This window comes from Halichoerus grypus, chromosome 14 (genome assembly GCF_964656455.1).
Source record: "Halichoerus grypus chromosome 14, mHalGry1.hap1.1, whole genome shotgun sequence".
NCBI classification, from domain to species: Eukaryota; Metazoa; Chordata; class Mammalia; order Carnivora; family Phocidae; genus Halichoerus; species Halichoerus grypus.
Window position 1 is genome coordinate 47,809,738 of NC_135725.1, and position 6,441 is coordinate 47,816,178.

Sequence of the window (6,441 nt, forward strand, 5' to 3'; positions counted from 1 at the left end):
ATGTTCCAGAAAGAGGAAATAAAGAAGATGAGTGGCATTTCTCTGACTCTCAGCATAACAGCATAAGGAACTCTGTGGACAAGCTCACCAGCAAAACCAGTGAAAATTATTTTAAAACAACCAGCTAAAATCTCTGGGTATGGTTGAAGAACACTTAGTAACAAAATAAACACACATTCAAGAGAATTTACTAAAACGTATTAGGAACCATGGCAGTCTGTGGTATTTGAACTGAAAGATCTGCTTCCCCCTTCCTCCCTCCCAATTCAGAAAGATGGAAAATTTACTCTAGACTGGTGCAGCCAAGAACACAGAGTTTCATCTCCCCTAGTTCCCAGTTGGAGAGCTATCATCCCAGGAGGGGCAGGATGTCAGTATTTCTCATCCTGCCCCCCTCCTATCTGCTACTGAGGCTAAGTTATAGGCAAGTGTCAATGAGGGGTGGAGTCTTTCTTCTTCTACCCAGCCCCTAAGGAACTCTACCCTGTAGGTGGTGTTGCTGAGAATACTGGGACCCCAATCATCCTTCCCCCAGCCTGTAACATGAGGAGAGTCAAGCAAAAAAAGCTGAAGGTACTGCCCCCCCCACCCCACCCCCAACCAACCACCACCACTGAGCGCTCAGCTCCTAAACTGAGAGTGTCATTCAGAGAGAAGTTTGCCATTGTCCTCCCTTCCAGCCCCATAGCCATAACTCAGAGATTTTGCCTGGAGGGAGAGTAGGCAATAAATCAGAGAACTCCAATTCTTTTCCTAAAGGAACTGACTTCATTTGCAACAGAGTGTGGAGAAGTTCAAGCCCAAGGGTGCTCCCCAAAACAGTGAAGGTAGTAGTGAAGGGCAATTGGGATGATATTGGTAGAATCATGAGATATATAACCCAAACTGGGCCAGCTCGTGTGCATGAGAGAACCTGGAAAAACATAGCTGACAGAAGACTGTCTGGGATCAGAACAAATATCAATAACTGACTTCCAGAACTATCCCTTCAAAGGAATCCGAATTTCATTGAGTTAGTTTATGAGCATTTATATTGTTGTAAGCAATGAAGAAATCACCTAGCAATAGTTTAACAGCTGGGTATGATCAGGGAAAGGGACAACCGAAGAGAATCTTGAAAAAAAAAAACACTGTTAACCCAGGGTGACTGTGTGCATAACCCAAGGATATGCTCTCTGAAGAACAGTATCAGAAGCGTACTGGTGCAAGAGACAAATAGACTCTAATAAAATAATTTGTTACTAAACAAATAAACAAGCAAATAACAATAAGGAGCACCAAAGGGGAGGCACCAGTGCCCAGATTTGCTACAATATATTATCTAAAGTGTCCAGATTCCAATAAAAATGATTAGTCATGCAAGGAAACAGGAAAGTATGACCCATACACTGGAAAAAAGCAGACAACAGAAACTGCCTGTAGAGCAACCAGATGTCAAGTTTAACAGTTTTCAAAGTAGCCATTATAAACATGTTCAAAGAACTAAAGAGAAACACAAAGAGTTAAAACAGTATGATGAACATGTTGCAGCAAATAGAGGATATCAATAAAGAGATAGGAATTATTAAAAAAATAAATGGAGATTCTAAAGTAGAAAAATACAATGACTAAAGTGAAAAATTCACTAAAGAGGCTCAGCAGCAGTAGATTTGATTTAGAAGAAATAATTACCAAATTTGAATAAAGTTCAATAGAGATTATACAACCTGAAGAGCAGAGATAAAAGAATGAAGAAAAATGAACAGAGTTTCAGAGCAAAATAAACCTAAAGCAAGAAGAAAGGAAATAGATTAGAATGGAAATTAATAAAACAGAGAATAGAAAAAAAATATAGAAAATAAATTAAAAAGCTGATTCTCTGAAAAGAGCAACAAAATTGGCAAAACTTTAGCTTGATTAACCAAGACAAAAGAGATGGCACTCAAATTGCTGGAATTAGAAATGAAAGATGAGGTCCTTCTACTGTTCTCAAAGAAATAAAGAGAATTATAAAAGAATACTATGAGCAATTGTATGCCAACAAATTAGATACCCCAGATAAAATAGGCAAAGTCCTGGAAACACACAAATTTCCAAATTGACTTGAGAATAAAAAGACAATCTGAACAGGCCTATAACAAGAGATTAAATAATAACAGATACAGAAAAACATCTGACAAAATTCAACATCCTTTCATGATAAAACTGTCAATAAACTAGGAACTTAAAGAAAATGACCTTAACAAAGGTCATATATGAGAAGCCCATGATTAACATCATATTGAGCAGTGAAAAATGGAAAGCTGTTTCTAAAACTGAAAAATCAGCAACAAGGCAAGGATGCCTATTCTTTCTACTTCAATTCAACATAGTATTGGAAGTCTTAGCCACTGCAATTAGACAAGAAAATAAAATAAAATGCATCCAAATTGGAAAGGAAGAAGTAAAATTATCTCTGTAGATGGCATAATCTTACATGTAGAAAACTCTAAAGACTAAAAAAAAAAAAAAAACCCAACTACTAGAATTATTAATTCAGTAATGTGGTATGATACAAAGTCAATATAGAAAAATCAGTGGTGTTTCTATACACTAACAATGAACTATGTAGAAAGAAAAAGTCCCATTTGCAATAGCATCAAAAAAAAAGAAAATGCTTTGAAACAAACTTAGCTAATGAGGTGAAAGACTTGTATACTGAATACTTCAAAACATTGATAAATGAGGGGTGCCTGGCTGGCTCAGCCAGTAGAGCATGTGACTCTTGATCTCAGGCTCGTGAGTTCAAGCCCCACATTGGGCACAGAGCCTACTTTTAAAAAATTGATAAATGACATTAAAGAAGACATAAACCAATGGAAAGACATCCTGTATTCATGGATTGGAATAATTGATAGTGTTAAAATGTCCATGCTACCCAAAGTGATCTACCAATTCAAAGCATTCCCTATCAAAATCCTACTGGCTTTTATTCAGAAGAAGAAAAAAAATCCTAAAATTCAAATAGAACCACAAAGGACACAGCCAAACAATCTTGAGAAAGAAGAACAAAGCTAAAGGCATCACAGTCAAGTGGGACTACATCAAACTAAAAAGCTTCTGTACAGCAATGAAAACAATTAGCAGAGTGAAAAGGCAGCTTATGCAATGGGAAAAAATATGTGTGAACCCTATATCTGGTAAGGGGTTAATATCCAAAATAGGTAAGGAACTCCTACAACTCAATAGCAAAAAAATAAACAAACAAAAAACCCCAAAACTTGATTTAAAAATGAGCTCAGGAGTTGAATAGACATTTCTCTAAAGAAGACATGTAAATGGCTATCAGCTTTATGAAAAAATGCTCCAACATCAATAATCACTAGGGAATGCAAATCAAAACCACAATGAAATATCACTTCATGTTTGTCAGGATGGCTATTATAAACAAAACAAAACAAAAACAAAAACCCACAAGTGTGGGTGAGGATATAGGGAATTTGGAACCCTTGTGCACTGTTGGTGGGAATGCAAACTGGTGTAACCACTATGGTAAATAGAATGGAGATTAAAATTAAAAATAAAACTACTACACGATCCAGCAATCCCACTTCTGGATATTTCCAAAAGAACTGAAGGAGGATCTTAAAAAATATTAGCATTCCCATACTCATTGCAGCACCATACACAATAGTCAAAATGTGGAAACAACATAAATGCTCATCAACAGATAAATGGATAAAGAAATTGTGGTATACATATACAATGGAAAAGAAGCCTTTAAAAAGAATTATGCTGAGCAAAATAAGTCAATCAGAGAAAGACATGTATCATATGATCTCAGTGATATAAGGCATTCTTAATCTCAGGAAACAAACTGAGGGTTGCTAGAGTGGTGGGGGTGGGAGGGATGGGGTGGCTGGGTGATAGACATTGGGGAGGGTATGTGCTATGGTGAGCGCTGTGAATTGTGTAAGACTGTTGAATCACAGACCTGTACCTCTGAAACAAATAATATGTTATATGTTAAAAAAAGAAGAAGATAGTAGGAAGGGTAAAATGAAGGGGGGGAATCGGAGGGGAGATGAACCATGAGAGACTATGGACTCTGAGAAACAAACTGAGGGTTCTAGAGGGGAGGGGGGTGGGGGGATGTGTTAGCCTAGTGATGGGTATTAAAGAGGGCACACGTACTGAATGGAGCACTGGGTGTTATACGCAAACAATGAGTCATGGAACACTACATCAAAAACTAATGATGTAATGTATGGTGATTAACATAACATAATAAAATTAAAAAAAAAAAGAAGGCAATTCTGCCATATGCAACAACATGGATGAACCTTGAAGACATTATGCTAAGTGGAATAAACCAGTCACAGAAAGACAAATATTGTATGATTTTACTTACATGAGTTATCTAAAATAGTCAAATTCATAAAATCAAAATGTGTAACTGTGGTTGCCAGGAACTGGAGAAAGGGGAAATGTGAATTATTAATCAACAGCCATACAGTTTCAATAATCTCAAGATGAGTAAGTTCTAGAGATTTTCTCTACAACATTATACCTATAGTCAGTAATACTGTATTGTACACTTAAAAAATTGTTAAGAGGAGTGCCTGGTGGCTCACCGACTCTTGATTTTGCCTCAGGTCATGAGCTCAAGGTCGTGGGAAAAAGCCCTGCATGGGGCTCTACACTCAGCAGGGAGTCTGCTTGATATTCTCACTCACCCTCTCTCTCTGCCCCTCTCCCCCCCACACACACTGCATGCACGAGCTCTCTCTGTAAAGTCTGTAAATTAATTTTTTAAAGTATTTTATTTATTTGAAAGAGAGTGTGAGCGCAAGCGGAGGAAGATCATGACCAAGCCAAAGTCGGACTGCTTACCCAACTGAGCCATCCGAGGCACCCCAATAAATAAATCTTTAAAAAAGATTTTGTTAAGAGGGTAAATCTCATGTTAAGTGTTCTTACTAAAATTAAAGCTTTTTTTTTTTTTTTAAGATTTTATTTATTTATTTGAGAGACAGAGAGAGAATGAGAGAGGGGAGGGTCAGAGGGAGAAGCAGACTCCCTGCTGAGCAGGGAGCCTGACGTGGGACTCGATCCCAGGACTCCAGGATCATGACCTGAGCCGAAGGCAGTCGCTTAACCAACTGAGCCACCCAGGCGCCCTAAAGCTTTTTTTTAAAAAAAGATTTATTTATTTATTCTAGAGAGAGAGAGAGCACATACAAATGGGGGGGCAGAGGGAGAGGGAGAGATAATCCCAAGCAGACTTCCCGCTGAGAAAGGAGCCTGATGTGAATTGAGATGAGACCCTGAGATCATGACCTGAGCCAAAAACAAGAGCTGGATGCTCAGCTGACTGAGCCACCCAGGCGCCCCCTAAAATTAAAGTTTTTAAAAGGAATTCTAAGATGGGTCTCACTGGGTTAGAATTAATGTGTTAACATGGTTGTGTTCCCTTTTGAGGCTGTAGGGGATAATTTGTTTCTTGCCTTTGTGGGTGACTCTCTAGAGGTCACCCACATTCCTTGATTTAGTGCATCCTCCTTCCATCTTGAAAGCCAGCAACATTAAGCTGCGTCTTTTTCACACTGCCATCTCTCTGGTTCTCTTTGTTCTGCCTCCCTCTTTTATTTATAAGAATTGTGATATGTTGGGCCCATCTGGATAATCCAGAATAATCTTTCTCTACTTGGCAGACTGAATAATGTCCCCCCAAATACCTGGACCTGAATTCCTGGAACCTATGATTGTTACTTTTATGGAAAAAGGGACTTTGCCTATGTAATTAAGTTAAGGATCCTGAAATGAGGAAATTATCCTGGATTATCTGGGTGAGCTCTAAATATAATCACAAGTGTCCTTATAAGAGAGAGACCAAGGAGATTTGACAACAGGAAGGTGAAGGAGATATGATGACAGAGCAGAGATTAGAGAGATGTGCTTTGAAGGCAGGGGAAGTCAAGCAATACAAGTAGCCACTTGTTGAAAAAAGCAAGGGATGGGACTTTCCCCTCAGAGCCTCCAGAAAGAACCAGCCCTACATTTTCTTTCTTCTTTCTCTCTCTTTCTCTTTTTCTTTCTTTTCTTTCTTTCTTTCTTTCTTTCTTTCTTTCTTTCTTTCTTTCTTTCTTTCTTTCTCTTTCTTTCTTTCTTTTTCTTTCTTTCTTTCTTTCTTTCTTTCTTTCTTTCTTTCTTTCTTTCTTTCCTTTTTCTTTCTTTCTTTCTTTTCTTTCTTTTTCGTCCTTCCTTCCTTCCTTTTCTTTCTTCTTTCTTTCTTTCTTTTTTAATTTTATTATGTTATGTTAGTCACCATACAATACATCATTAGTTTTTGATGTGGTGATCCACGATCCATTGTTTTCGTATAACACCCAGTGCTCCATGCAGTACGTGCCCTCCTTAATACCCATCACTGGGCTAACCAATCCCCCTCCCCTCTAAAACGCTGTTTGTTTCTCAGAGTCC